General features: G+C 40.9%; 1 protein-coding gene across 1 annotated transcript in view; it reads right to left on the reverse strand.

Moving 5' to 3' along the window:
- Positions 1 to 15,746, reverse strand: part of LOC124616581 (dynein intermediate chain 2, ciliary-like) — a 405,599-nt gene that overhangs the window by 93,752 nt on the left and 296,101 nt on the right. The window lies entirely within an intron of this gene.

The raw sequence follows: 15,746 nt of genomic DNA on the forward strand, positions 1-15,746 counted from the left end.
GAGTCCAGTATGCTAACCACTGCGCCACCTCATTCGGTGAGTGGTAAATTCCAGCTAATTGTTAACTTTTGAAAAATTTACTGGTCTGATAGATAATTAAAATAGTAATAATCTTCATTGGAATGATTTTTTAAAAACTAAAAGTCACAGGTCAAAATGGTAACATCTAGTAACTCAATGAGCTGTTAGAAAATACCCTCTCTTTTAACTGTTTTTCTTTTAATAGTACAATTTACCAGCAAATAGATGGGTTGGCAATGGAAAATTTGCTAGTAGGAACAATAGCAGAAATATTTGTTAGTTATATTAAGATAAAATTTTACAGAGAGAATCCAGAAATTACTTATAATATCAGTCATTGTACAAAAGAAATTTGGATGATACATTACTACTTATAGAAGTTCAGAAGAAGAAATTGATCATCTTGCTACAGTTCTAGGCAGCACTCATCCAAAATTAACTTTTATTGTAGATGACGAAAAGAACAAAAGCATCAATTTTCTCAACCTTATTATCTCCAATGACAATGGTTAACACCACATTATCATTTATAAAAAACTTACAGCAACAGGTATCATCATCAACATTTTTGTCTGCTTGTGTCTGTGTATGTGCGGATGGATATGTGTGTGTGTGTGAGTGTATACCTGTCCTTTTTTCCCCCTAAGGTAAGTCTTTCCGCTCCCAGGATTGGAATGACTCCTTACCCTCTCCCTTAAAACCCACATCCTTTCATCTTTCCCTCTCCTTTCCTCTTTCCTGATGAAGCAACCGTTGGTTGCAAAAGCTTGAATTTTGTGTGTATGTTTGTGTTTGTTTGTGTGTCTATCAACCTGCCAGCGCTTTCGTTTGGTAAGTCACATCATCTTTGTTTTTAGATATATTCCTACCTACCTATCTTTTTATAAAATATACATTTCTTTTCTTTGGTTTTGTATTTTTATGTGACTGATTGTAATCTATAAAGGTGGTAATTATACTATTTTTTCTGCCATGAAATTAAGTCATAAGCCTGTCATTGCATATATGGTACTATTTGACTAATTGTGAGTGCATTTTCTTTCACCATTTTTAAGTTTAATCATTCTGACATGTGTCCAGACATTCCTTCACCACTTATACTGTTTTACTACTGAGTTTTAGGATTTATACTTCTTAAGATTCAATTTTGATTGTCATTCACTGATTCTTGTCCCCAAATGACCGATGGCACCATTCTGCCATTGCATCTGCAGTGTGCCGTATTCGTCGGCATCAACACTACGCTTCGAGACATTACGAACTACCATCTCCATGGCAACGGTTGGTGTCGCTATCCTTATCTTTGCTTGAATATGTGAGTTTGAATTTCCACACAACACTCGTAGATGCCAGTTAAGCATTCTTACCTCCATTCCTGTTGGTCGTGTATGTATGTTCGTAGATATTTTTGGTAATGTAACATAATTACTACTGCATCCCACTTACTTTATGTAATCCTCAGTATTATGTTTTATCTACATCTAGATTGATATTTTATATTTTACATAATGTTGCCATTGTATGTTAAGCCCTACTGGGTCTCAATGATGTCATGCAGCAGGCGAAGGGCAGAACTTCTTCTTCATAATGCATAGTGTTTTATTACTATTTAGCAGTTACCTGTGACATTCTCCAACACTTACCAATGCTCCGCCATCATCTCTGCTCACCACTTGATTGTATACAAACTGTTTATTTTCTTAAGCCTGTCTATCCATATTTATTATGTGGGGAAGTGTGTTTCAGAGGTACGGAGATGATTTTTGATAATATCAAAACAGGCTACCATTTTGATGGGTGATTGTTATTTTTTAATAAATATTTGTGGTCAACACTGATTATTATTTTAATCCAGCTGATTGTATTGCCATGGTAAGCATTTATCATTAGTCTGTCAGAAGTCACAGAGTGGTTTGGGGATAGTGAAAATCATAAACTCTATTGCCTCCAACTATGTGCAAAAGTATTCAATAGCTTCGTACACAGCAAAAAGTTCGCTGTCATAAGTGCTCCATTTTTATTGTGATGGAGAGAGCTTGTGCAAAAGTGGATGCCATGTACCATCCTTGCGCTATTGTAATGCTGCACCAATTGTGGTTTGGCTCGCATCCACCATCAGAGCAAGAGTTCCTTTTAATGTTGGGTATGCAAGGAGTGCTGCATTCGTAATCTTTGTTAAGCTGGCTCAAAAGCAGAGCTTATGGTATCTGTCCACTTTACTGACACTTTCCCTTTGATTTTGGGATCAGAAAATGCTATGGTTAACTGTTTTTGAAGCTCAGATGATTGGGGTAGATGACACTGATAAAAATTCAATATTTCTAGAAAGCAGCACAGTTCTTTTGGCGTTTCTGGCCATGAAATCCTCAGTAATGCCTCTACCTTTTCAGGAAATGGTAGCGACACTGCTGGCAAGATCAGATGGCCTAAAGACAGAATCTCAAGTTGGCCAAAAACACAGTTGGTAGTATTTAGCATAACCCTATATTAATTCAGGTGTTGTTCTGCCGTATCTGGAAAGACAAGGATGTCATCAAGGTTCATGAAGCAAAACAAGCAACCTTGCAGTACTGAGTCTATAAATCTCTGCCGAGCAGTGTGCGATTTGCAGGGGGGGATTTCCCCCCCTCTGCATCAGACCATCCCCTCCTCTGGTTTTAGTTTATGCATCCCAACCTGGGATGCTTATTTCCCACACACTGGAGTAAAACTTTACATACAATTTAAATTTGTGGAGCCGAACACTGAAAGTTTTTAATAAGTCTTACTATTAATATTATTAATATGTTTCAGTTTTCTATCATCAGAATAAGTACAGATTTTCACAAATGTGCCTCTACTTTTTGAATTCCCCTCGTATACCTGTATATAGATGATTTTGTAAATAAGCTTTACCTATAATGTACTTTTAAAGATATAACAAGGGATGGCTTTTCTGATAGTGCATACGCGTGAATAGTGAGTTTCGGCATTAACATCAATTTATAAATAGCTGTTTAACCATGCTTAATGCCACGGTCCAAGCTAGTAACATATATAATTCTACTAACCCCCTAAGACATCCCCCCCACTGGTAAAAGCACAAATCGCACCCTGCTGCCGAGTCTCTGCACCATTGCGCAGACCGAATGTCATGGAAAGACTATTGAAGAGCCCAACTGTGGTAATTATGACCATCTTTGCTATGTCTTCATCAGCCACAGGAATTTTTATGTAGGCCTCAGCATAGACTAGCACACTAAATATAGTAGCATCACTTAAAGCTTAATTATAGTCTCTCAACAGGGGTACAGGAAAACAGTCTGGAACCATTCCAGCATTAAGTAAACAGTAATCTCTGCATGGGCATGACATGCCACACCTTTTGGGTGGAAAGTGTAGAGGCAATGGCCATGGACTACTAAAGGGCGAATAATGCCTTCCTTCAACATGACATTTAATTCTGCCTTGGCAATAGCATAAAAGTCATGGCCACAGTGTCTTGACCTACATGAAATTCAATGGCTCGGCATATCTGCCATTTACCGAGTGGATAAGCTTGGTGCTTTGCATCACTGCTATGTATTGAAACCACAGCAGCTATGCTGATGATGCTATCAACGAGAGACATTGCCAATGTCTGGCAGCAGACAGTAATGTGCCAGAAGTTCTGATGATGAGTTCAGTCACGTCCGCTATGGTACAGTTCCAAGCAAAATTAGGCATAATCCCAAATCAAATTCCATGTGTTGCATGCTGTAGGTCAATGTGTCATGTTGTTGGCTGCAGAGCTGCAGAATAATGTTAGTAGCCAATGCTTAAGCAACAGAGTTCACAGGCAAACACATAAATCAGACACTGTAGTCATCAGAAACTATCACCCTGTCTTCCAGTCCATTATGAAGAGGCCAGGTACAGCGACTGGCAATTGGTTGCACCTACATCTGATTGCTGTTGCTGTTTGAAAAAGCACAGAGTGAAGTGCATTTGTATGCCTGGTCTCTGAATTTCCAATGACGCCAACAAATGTCAGGCAAAGGCTGTACTGTCCACTCCCTCATGATGAGTTCATGGAGGAATGAGTTCTTGACCGTTTATGAAAGTGCTCTCTAGTATTCTGGCAATTGAGTAGCTCACTGATTCGTTTGCCCAGGGTATTAGCCGTGTTCACACGGCAGTCATAATCCACGTGCATTACTGTGACTGTCAATGCATTGTTGCATGCTGCTGCTGCTGTACTACCTGGAGATTGCATGATCGTGTTCTGCATCCTATCTGCCAAGTCTGCTATGGTGTCCAATGGCATTATTGTCTGGGATGCTACAGTGGCCTTTAGTTGGGCTGGCAGTCGGCTGCTCCACAGTGTGTGCAGCAGTATGTCCGGTACCGTGCACACGTCGACCTGGTTGCACAGCTGTCAGTTATACTGAGACAGCTTTCTGCCCCCGAAGTCTTGCTGTATAATTACATGCCTCACATGCTTTTCCTGTGAGGTGGACACCCTCTGTATCAACTCTGCCTTGAGCTTCTCGAATGACTCTGTTGCAGGAGGTGTATTTATTATATCCAAAACTACTGCAGTGTAATGATGGTTTAGTTGTCTGATCATTAGGACAAACATTGTGGAGTTTGTGTTGCTCCAGCACAGAGAAAACTTACCTTTACTTGAGTATACCATAGTGTGGGACTGTGTGTCCAAAATGGGGGTAGTTGCACTTCGAATCTTGATATGGCAGGTGTGTCTACCATCTTGGAAAATTTTTACTCTTGAGAAGTCATTCATAATTCTTCTGCTATCACTGGTTTATTCACTTTGGCTGGATCACATCATGGTTACCACTGTTGCAAGACTAGCTGATGGTCTTCTGAACTGACTGTTATAAGTGTTCACATACTCAGCCAGGCAAGGGCACAAAATATCACTTCTGTCATACTATGATCAAAACATTTATTTAGAACAAACCATAGAAAAGCTTATGCAGACCGCTAACTAGCAAATATCTACATCTACATCTACATCTACATACATACTCCGCAATCCACCATACGGTGCGTGGCGGAGTGTACCTCGTACCACAACTAGCATCTTCTCTCCCTGTCCCACTCCCAAACAGAACGAGGGAAAAATGACTACCTATATGCCTCTGTACGAGCCCTAATCTCTCTTATCTTATCTTTGTGGTCTTTCTGCGAAATGTAAGTTGGCAGCAGTAAAATTGTACTGCAGTCAGCCTCAAATGCAGGGTCTCTAAATTTCCTCAGTAGCAATTCATGAAAAGAACGCCTTCTTTCCTCTAGAGACTCCCACCCGAGTTCCTGAAGAATTTCCGTAACACTCGCGTGATAATCAAACCTACCAGTAACAAATCTAGCAGTCCGCCTCTGAATTGCTTCTATGTCCTCCCTCAATCTGACCTGATAGGGATCCCAAACGCTCAAGCAGTACTCAAGAATAGGTCGTATTAGTGTTTTATAAGCGGTCTCCTTTGCAGATGAACCACATCTTCCCAAAATTCTACCAATGAACCGAAGACGACTATCTGCCTTCCCCACAACTGCCATTACATGCTTGTCCCACTTCATATTGCTCTGCAATGTTATGCCCAAATATTTAATCGACATGACTGTGTCAAGCGCTACACTACTAATGGAGTATTCAAACATCACAGGATTCTTTTTCCTATTCATCTGCATTAATTTACATTTATGTATATTTAGAGTTAGCTGCCATTCTTTACACCAATCACAAATCCTGTCCAAGTCATCTTGTATCCTCCTACAGTCACTCAACGATGACACCTTCCCGTACACCACAGCATCATCAGCAAATAGCCGCATATTGCTATCCACCCTATCCAAAAGATCATTTATGTAGATCGAAAACAACAGCAGACCTACCACAATTCCCTGGGGCACTCCAGATGATACCCTCACCTCCGATGAACACTCACCATCGAGGACGACGTACTGGGTTCCATTACTTAAGAAGTCTTCGAGCCACTCACATATTTGGGAACCAATCCCATATGCTCGTACATTAGTTAGGAGTCTGCCGTGGGGCATCGAGTCAAACGCTTTCCGGAAGTCAAGGAATATGGCTTCCGTCTGATACCCTTCATCCATGGTTCACAAGATATCATGCGAGAAAAGGGCGGGTTGCGTTTCACAGGAACGATGCTTTCTAAAGCAGTGCTGATGCATGGACAGCAACTTCTCTGTCTCAAGGAAATTCATTATATTCAAACTGAGAATATGTTCGAGACTCCTGGAACAAACTGATGTTAAGGATATTGGTCTGTAATTTTGAGGATCTGTCCTCCTACCCTTTTTATATACAGGCGTCACCTGCGCTTTTTTCCAGTCGTTCGGGACTTTACGTTGGGCAAGAGATTCACGATAAATGCAAGCTAAGTAAGGAGCCAATGCAGTAGAGTACTCTCTGTAAAACCAAATTGGAATCCCATCAGGACCTGGCGATTTATTTATTTTCAACCCATATCGAGCTGAAATCTGAATATGAGGTGAATCAAGGGCAGATACAATTACTACAGCTCTAAATTTGATTGTCTAAGCTCAGACAGTAACTAACTGAAGTACTATATCGAGAACCAACAGTCACAGAGTGTCACACTGCACCAGAGAGAGAATTATCAGCTGACAGCTTGTTGATGGTGTGTGTTGATGTATGCTGCTACAAACTGTAATTCATAACACTCTTATTTTCAAAACTGGAATTTTGTTTCATAAACACTCTAAGTTTGAAAGAAATCATCCTGAGGGAAATGTGAGATTCCACTTATTTTTGTCAGCATTTTGTTTTCCATTTTGTTGGTATGCAGGAGTTGGCAGAAGCTATTCGCTCACATAAGTAGCATTGCAGAATATGATAGCACTGAGTGTGAACCTTGTTTCTATGCAGGCCCTGATAAGCGGATGGACCATTTGGCACTGTAGTGAGTCATTGGAGTAAGAAGAGGTAGCATCCCATAACAATGAATCTTGCTTGGAAATTAATATGTAGGGGAAACACATCCATACATGCAGGGAACTTGGGATTTTTGTTATTAAATATTGGTTATCAAAATCCACTTCTAGCATAGCAAATAGTAGGAGCTTACATGTTGTCAGAGTTTTAATATGACAGTACTACTATGAAGTAACCAGTTAAATCAGTAAACAAATGAATATTGTTAAGAATAGCTATGAATGGATGAAGACATAGTCTCACGGTGACATGAATTAATAAAATCTTCTCAGACTTCCAGTTGCATCAGGTGGTTCACATCCCAAGAGCTTCTTCTGAGCTATCCTCACCAACTTTCAAGTGGTAAATGACTGCAGCATTGTTATGGCCTCACCATCATATAGCCACACTGCTGGCTGTGATGCACTGGTGCTCTCTTCCTCATCAGATGTTGCTTGTTTTCATCCTGTGCCTGACATGCCTGTTTTAACCTCATGATGGCCAGGTTTCACGCTGTACAGAGCTCCATACCATTGTTCTCACTGATGATATTTTCAGATATTTTTATTTCTACAGTTTCTTTTATAACACTATCCCAGAATCTCTTTGTTCTCATAATGACAGATGTTTCATTGAATAGAATTCGGTGTCGAATCTCTAAAGTGTGTTATGCCATGACTGTTTTTCATGCTAGCATAGGTGTAAGCACATGCCCATCTCATGCTCTGTCTGGTGTTGCTCCATAGTGCATACTGTTTGGCGGACATAGTAGCAGCCACATCGACATGATATCTTGTACACTCTAGTGTTGTAAGCCCCAGATCATCTTTTACAGGCCTCATGAGCTGTCTTATTTTTGCTGGGCCTGATAAAATACTGTATCTCTACAGGAGGTGGCTACTGATTCCTGACACTGTGCCACAGAAAGGTAAAACACAAGTTTTGTGCTCTCTTCTTTGGTGGTGCTTTTCCTGCACATCTCACCACAAATAGCCAGCAATAACTGGCAATAATTCTAGCCATTTTCCCAGAAGACTTTAAAGAGATGGCTTAGTTTTAGTGGCAGATTTTCTGCATCTGACACAACTTTAGCACAATGGATGAGGGTGTTCATAATTTTTGTGCCAGATGGTGGTGGCTGAGACCATGCAGATACTGATCTGTGTATGTAGGTTTCCTGTAGACACTGCGGCTGAGGTTTTTGGCAAATGAGAACATCAAGGAACAGCAATGCACCATCAGTCTCTACTTCAATCATAAACCTAATGTGGTCACGGATTCTGTTCAGGCATTCTAAGAATTTGCACAGGTTTTCACATCCATGGGGGTACATAATAAAAATGTTGTTGACATAATGATAAAGGCATCTTGGCAAAGAGATGTCTTAAAATTCCTCTGTACAAAGTTGGCTATGAATACAGCTAAAGGACTTCCATTGCCACACCATGTAACTGGTCAAAATACAGATAGCTATAAAGAAAATACGTCGATGCCAACCGGTGCTTAAATAATCCCACAATGTACTATCAAATAACTGGGAGAGGAGATGTATATAGTCTTTGACAGGAATATGCATAAATTGGAAGGCCACATCAGAAGTGACTATTATATCACCTTGTACATGACACAGATGTTTAACTCAGCTGATGAGTCATTGGTGATCTTGATTTGATATACACAGTGACCCACATGCAGTGTATGGAGGCTGGCCACATGTTCGGCCAGTTTATAAGTTGGTAATGGAAATGCCATGTGGCTAGGGCCGCCCGTCGGGTAGACTGCAAGTCTTTCGAGTTGACGCCACTTCAGCGGCTTGTGTGTCAATGGGGATGAAATGATGATGATAAGGACAACACAACACCCAGTCCCTGAATGGATAAAATCTCCGACCCAGCCGGGAATCGAACCCAGGCCGTTAGGCATGACATTCCATTGTGCTGACCACCCAGCTACCAGGGGTGGACTATAAGTTGGTGACCCTGTAGTATTCACAATGGTTCAAAGAGGAAATCTTTGGTAGCCCGTAAAGCATAGGTGGTCTCAGTGTCTGAGAGTGGCTGCTTCTACATTGGCCAAAGAGTACACACTGTTGAGCAATGCTGGACTGAACATCAGAGGTGCTTATGCCTACACTATCTTGAAAAATCAGCCATGGTAGAACATGCTTAGTAAATCAACATTGAATGCTATTTGACAAAACATCTGTCATTTGAGAATGAAGGGATTTTGATATAATGTTATAAAAAAAGCTATAGAAATAAAAATATCTGAAAACACCATCAATAAGGATGGTAGTTTGTGGCTCAGGATAGCCTGGGTCCTGGCCATCGTCAAGTTGAAGCAGATGCAATGGATGCAGGATGAAAACATTACCATATTTGGCAAGGGAAATAGTACCAGTGACATCACAGCCAGCACCACAGTTGTATAATGGCAAGACCACAGCAACACAGCACTCACTTACCACATGACAGTGGCCAAGGAAAGCTTGGTAGATATCTCTTGTGATTTTAATTACCTGATGTTGCTGGAAATGCAAGAGGATTTTATTAATTCATATAGCCACAAGACCATCCATACATATTTTATGTATCTCTGTGGAGAGTGAACATGTGGCAGCATCAAATGCCTGTGGAGGTTGCATGTTAAGAGGGCTAACCTGTTAAGCTCTCTAGCCTTCCTGCTATGCTGCTGAGATGAAAACATGATTCCGAGATTTGCCATGGTGAGCATCACATAAGCACCTCAGCAGCCAGAAGAATCTACCATTGTGTCAGCTCTGCCCTATTGTGGGAAAGGTCACATTTCAGTAGGAGCCAGCTGGATTCACACAGTCATCAGCTAGTGGCTATCCACCTGCAATTGACAAAGGTACTGTTGGAATTAGACTGGGAATGGATCAACATGTCACTACAGCACAATAGGTGTTACGCCAGAAGAAGATCACTGAGAAACAGAAAGGACAATTCATCCAGCTCTCTCAACAACAACACAGTGCAGAATGAAAATCAACAGAATAAACTGTCATCAGTATGATGGAGATTGATGCTAGTGTCATTTCAGCACTTATAAAAGATCTCAATTTCACACCAGTGCCTCAGAGTATTCCTATCTGTGATATCACAAGTTGGGTTGAACAAACAGTCCACAAGATGCCTGGTGAGAGTGCAGATGAAATTCATCACAAAATATGCCAGATTATATCAAAATCTAAACCGCTATTATCTAAATTGCCTAGGGCTGAATGCAACACACTTCACAACTCCCTCATCGTAGTTCTGACAGCTTACAAGGGCAATACATCCATCATTCTGATTAACGCTGATAAATGACACTAAAATTCAGTTGATTCTCAAGGAGGAAACCTACTGGACACTGCCACAGGACCCAGTGTGAAGAATAACTAGGAAGACATCAATGCTCATTGTTGGAACAGGACGTTATTATGAATCTCCTTCCTGAAGTGCCGAGACCACCAGTGTTTTGTGGGCTACAGAAGATCCACAAAATAGATTCTCCTCATTGCCCCCTTGTGAACACTATTCGGTCACCAATTTATTGACTGCCAGGAGACCTGGTCAGCCTCCTTACACTGCATGTTGGCCACTGTGTGCATCACATCATGAACACTGACAATTTTATCATTCAAACTTAACATCTTCGTCTTCGGCAAGGTGATATAGTAGTCAGTTTTGATGTAGTCTCCCTGTTTATGCATGTTCCTGTCAAAGACTGTATAGACCTCCTCTCCCACTTAGTTGATAGCACAACTGAGGGACTGTTTAAACACATGCTGACATTGTCGTATTTTCTATGTGGTGGTCAGTATTTTGACCAGTTGGATGGTGCAGTGATGTGATGCCTGTTAGCTTCATCTGTAGCCAATCTTTTTATGGAGACGTTTGAAAGAGAAGTTTGAAGGCATTCCTTTGGACATGGCCCGTGCTAAGCCAATTTCTTTTATTGTTACATCACCTGGCTCCATGGATGTGAAAAACTTTGAGAATTGAGATTTTCCTCATGTAATACCTGCTTCATTGGTTCATGGGCATCACAGTGGATAATGCTGCAGAAGCTACACAATACTTCAATGAGACAGCCGCTTGTCATCTTCAGGTGCTTAGTGATGTGTCACTGTAGTGGCGCATCATACATATGCTGACTCAGTAGAAAAGTACAGGCACCAACAGGTGGGGCTACATCATCATCATAGATGAATCATAGAGCACAGCAATGCATGCCAGAGAAATGACTTATGGTCTTCACACATGTGATGCTGGGGATTTCCTCATATTGTGCAAAATGCAGCCCAGCATGAGTGTCGGCAGAGTGTGGTGCCCAGTTTGAGTGTGCAGACTCTGATTCTCCATATGTGTTGACTCAGATTCATTCATCTGCGGCTGATGATGCCGTAGTACCACCAATGCTGGTCCCATATCTTGCTGAGTTGAAATCCTATGTCTCTATTAATCAGATCATTACTCATAGATATTTCAACTGCTTCTTTAATGGTGGAGCACCAGTAAATTGAAGTGGATGAAGGGATCTTTGTCTCTCGGTAATTCATGCTGTGTCTCATGTCAATACAGTGCTAAGCCACAGCAGACTTTTCTGGCTGACCAAATTTGGTGTGACATTAATGTTTGATGCATTCACCCTTAACAGTGCAACACGTGTGGCCAATGTATGATTTCTCACACTGGCACGGGATTTTGTATATCCTCAGTCTTTAACAGAACCCAGCACAGTTTTCACTCATGATGGAATGTGGAAGACAAATTTTATTTGATGTTTCTTGAACAGCCTGCCGATCTTAAATGGAATGCCACCAACACAGGATAAAAAAAACCATCCTCATGGAGCTCTCCATTTCTTCTGGTTGTTCTTGAGCTTCAGTGCATGCCAGATTGAAATGCATTGTGGATCTATTTGTCAGAATACCCATTTGATGCAAACACTGAGAGAAGATGGCTAAGCTCTGCTGATAAGCTCCCTGCATCTGAGATAACTCTAGCCTCACGAATGAGACTCTGTCACTTGAAGATGATGACCAGCTGTCTCATTGAAACATTGTGCAGCTTTCACAACATTAGCCAAAATGACACCTGTGAATCAATGAAGTATGTGGACAAGTCTTAGAACACATGAAAAGCATTCAGGATTACATTAGGTTTATGATGGAAGCAGTGACAGATAGTGCATTGCCTTTCCATGAGGTCCTCATTTGCCAGAAAACCAATGGGCCTCAGCCACAGGAACCCTATGCACACAGATCGGTATCTGGATGCTCTTAGCCACCATCATCTGGCACAAAAAAATGGCACTCTGAACACCCTCACTCATTGTGCTAAAGTAGTATCAGGCATTAAAAATTTGCCATCTCCAAAAATTCTTCGAGGAAAAAGGCCACAATCATCAACAGGCATCACTGGCTATTTCTGGTGAGATACACAGGAAAAATACTGCCAAGGAAGAGAGCAAGAAACTTGCATTCTTGCATTGCTGTGGAATAGTGTAAGTTAATGCACATGAGTAAGAAAAACAAACCATTAAAGTTTGGATACAGTACTAGTAATGTCCTGCTTGACACTGTCACATTCTACTTCTACATCTACATCTACATAGATACAATGCAAGCCATACGGTGCATTGCAGAGTGTACCCTGTACCACTACTTGTCATTTCCATTCCTGTTCAACTCGTAAATAGAGTAACTGAAAAACATCTATCTATATACTTCTGTATGAGCCCTAATTTCTTCATGGTCCTTAGATGAAACGTACGTTGGTGGCAGAAGAATCATTCATCAGTCAGCTTCAAATGCCGGCTTTCTCAATAGTGTTACTCGAAAAGAACGTCACTTTCCCTCCAGAGATACCAATTGAGTTTCCAATGGATCTCCATAACACTTACACATTGTTTGAACCTGTCTGTAACAAATTTAGCAGCCCAACTCTGAATTACTTTGATGTCTTCCTTCAATCTGACCTGGTACGGATCTCAAACACTTGACCAGTACTCAAGAATAGGTCACACCAGTGTATATATGTGTTCTCCTTTACAGGTGAACCATTATTTCCTAAAATTCTCCCAATAAATCAAAGTTGACAATTTCCCTTCCCTACCACAGTTCTCACAAGCTCGTTCCACTAATATCGCTTTGCAATATTTAAACGAATTGACTGGGTGAAGCAGGGAACTAGTAATACTACTGTATCTGAACATTACATGATTGATCTTCCTACTCACCCACATTACCTTACATTTTTCCACATTTAGAACTAGCTGCCATTCATCACACCAACTGGAAATTTTGTCTAAGTCACTTAATATCTTCTTACAGTCACTCAACTTCAACATCTTATTGTATACCATGGCATCATCAGCAAACAACCACAGGTTGCTGTGCACCTTGTTTGCCAATTCATTTATCTATATAGAGAACAACGGTGGTCCTATCACACATTGTTTAAATATCTGGGCATAACATTGCAAAGCAATATGACATGGAATGAGAATGTGAAGATTGTGGTAGGAAAGGCAAATGGTCGACCAATTTATTGAGAGAATTCTAGGAAAGAATGGTTCTTTCGTAAAGGGGACTGCATATAGGATGCCAGTGCAACCTATTCTTGAAAAATTCTTGAGTGTTTGGGATCTGCACCAGGTTGTATTAAAGGAAGACATCAAAGCTATTCAGGAGATGGCTGCTAGATTTGTTACTGGTAGGTTCAAACAACACTTAAGTGTTATGGAAATGCTTCGGGAACTCAAATAGGAATCCATGGAGGGAAGGCGATGTACTTTTCAAGGAACACTATTGAGAAAATTTAGAAGACCTGTATTTGAAGTTTTTTTCCCTCATTCTATTTGCATGTGGAACAGGAAAAGAAATGACTTGTAGTGGTGTGGGGTACCCTCCTCCATGCACTGTAAAGTGGATTGCAGAGTATCGATGTAGATGTAGTGTCAGAAAGATGAGATGGCTGCTGAAGAGACAGAACATTTCATAAGTGTTCATGCCCCCAGCAGAAATACAACGGCTCATGAGATTGTGAAGGACAACCTAGGGCTTAGACTGCCTGGATTGAACAAATTGGTTGGTTTGGGGAAGGAGACCAGACAGCATGGTCATTGGTCTCATCAGATTAGGGAAGGAAGTCGGCCGTGCCCTTTCAGAGGAACCATGCCGGCATTTGCCTGGAGTGATTGAGGGAAATCACTGAAAACCTAAATCAGGATGGCCGGATGCGGGATTGAACCGTCATCCTCCCGAATGCGAGTCCAGTGTCTAACCACGAACAAATTGAACAAGATACCATGTCAGTACTACATTGGCCAAACAGTATGCACTGTGGAGCAATGCTGGACAGAACATGGACGTGCTTACACCTATGCTATCCTGAAAAATTAACCATGGCAGAACACACTTTAAAAATCAACAACAGTTCAATGAAACATCTGTCTTTGTGAGAACAGAGTTAGGAAAGAAGCTATAAAAATAAAAATATTTGAGAGCACCATCAATAAGAATAGCAGTTTACAGCTCAGCACAGCCTGGGTCCTGGCCATCATGATGTTGATGGCTGACACTATGGATGCCAGATGAAAACATTGCCATATTTGGCATGAAAAGAGCAGCAGTGGCATCAAAGCCAGCATTGGAGTTTTATAATGGTTAGGCCACAGCGACACAGCAGTCATTTGCCACTTGACAATGGTCAAGGAGAGGTCGGTGGAATGCTCATGGGATGTGAACAATCTGATGCAACTGGAAGCCCAAGAAGATTTTACTGATAGCTGCCAAGTTTTATTAAACATGCATGAAATTTTGGCTGTATGCCAATTTTGTCAGTCAGGGAGGGAGTCCAAGTCTGTTCTTCTGTGGTTGTCAATTCTGCCATGCTCTCAATATGCATTATCTTTTTGATATGAATTGTTTCAGACAATTTAATTGTAACTGTTTTATGGTGTTCACTAATAAGTGTACCATAATGGCATCCCAAGACTTATTTCAAGTAGATTAGCTATTGGCACTCCCACTTGTAATCAGAGGTCACCTACTAGCATCATCTAAAGAATACAATGTACTACAAGAACTGCTTTGAGGGCAACATGCATGATTCACAGGAAACAGGCATGAAGAAATTCTACACATCAATTCATTAAGGTAATCCAGTAAAAGGTTAATTTAACTTGCAGTGTCTCAAAGCACAGGAGCAGATATAATTTTCAATGCCATGCCTTCAACCTTTCTACCTATGTTGGGTCCACATAAGTGTTCGTTGCCCACTTCCTGTTTTTTTTTTTAAGCTCAAATACTGTTATGATGCTGTGCTATAATATCTTGCTGAAACGCTTTTAGTATTACTAATCTGCTTACTTGTGAATTTTCATGGTGCAAACACCATACATGGATGCAAATTCTGTCAAGATGACAAGTTTCTAGCATTCCTCATTTCTTCTCCTGCTTCTTCAATTCAGCTATGAGTACTTTGTGTATTTGGAACACACAGACTTTCGTGCTTACTGTGCTGGAATTTGACTGAAGCTTGTTAAGCTCGTGTTGGACCTCATAACAGTAATTGCTAAGTTTCAGGGCCCATTGTGTCAATTGAGTACGCGAAACTTTTAAGTTTAGAAGCTGTGGTAGTGCTACATGGTCAGTGACTAGTGTAAAACATCTAACATAAAGATAACACTTGAAATAATTTACATCGAATACCAGAGCTAGCAGCTCCTACTCGGTAGTACTCTAGTTAATTTCCGCTTTGTTAAGCTG

The sequence above is a fragment of the Schistocerca americana genome, chromosome 5, assembly GCF_021461395.2.
Source record: "Schistocerca americana isolate TAMUIC-IGC-003095 chromosome 5, iqSchAmer2.1, whole genome shotgun sequence".
Taxonomy (NCBI): Eukaryota; Metazoa; Arthropoda; class Insecta; order Orthoptera; family Acrididae; genus Schistocerca; species Schistocerca americana.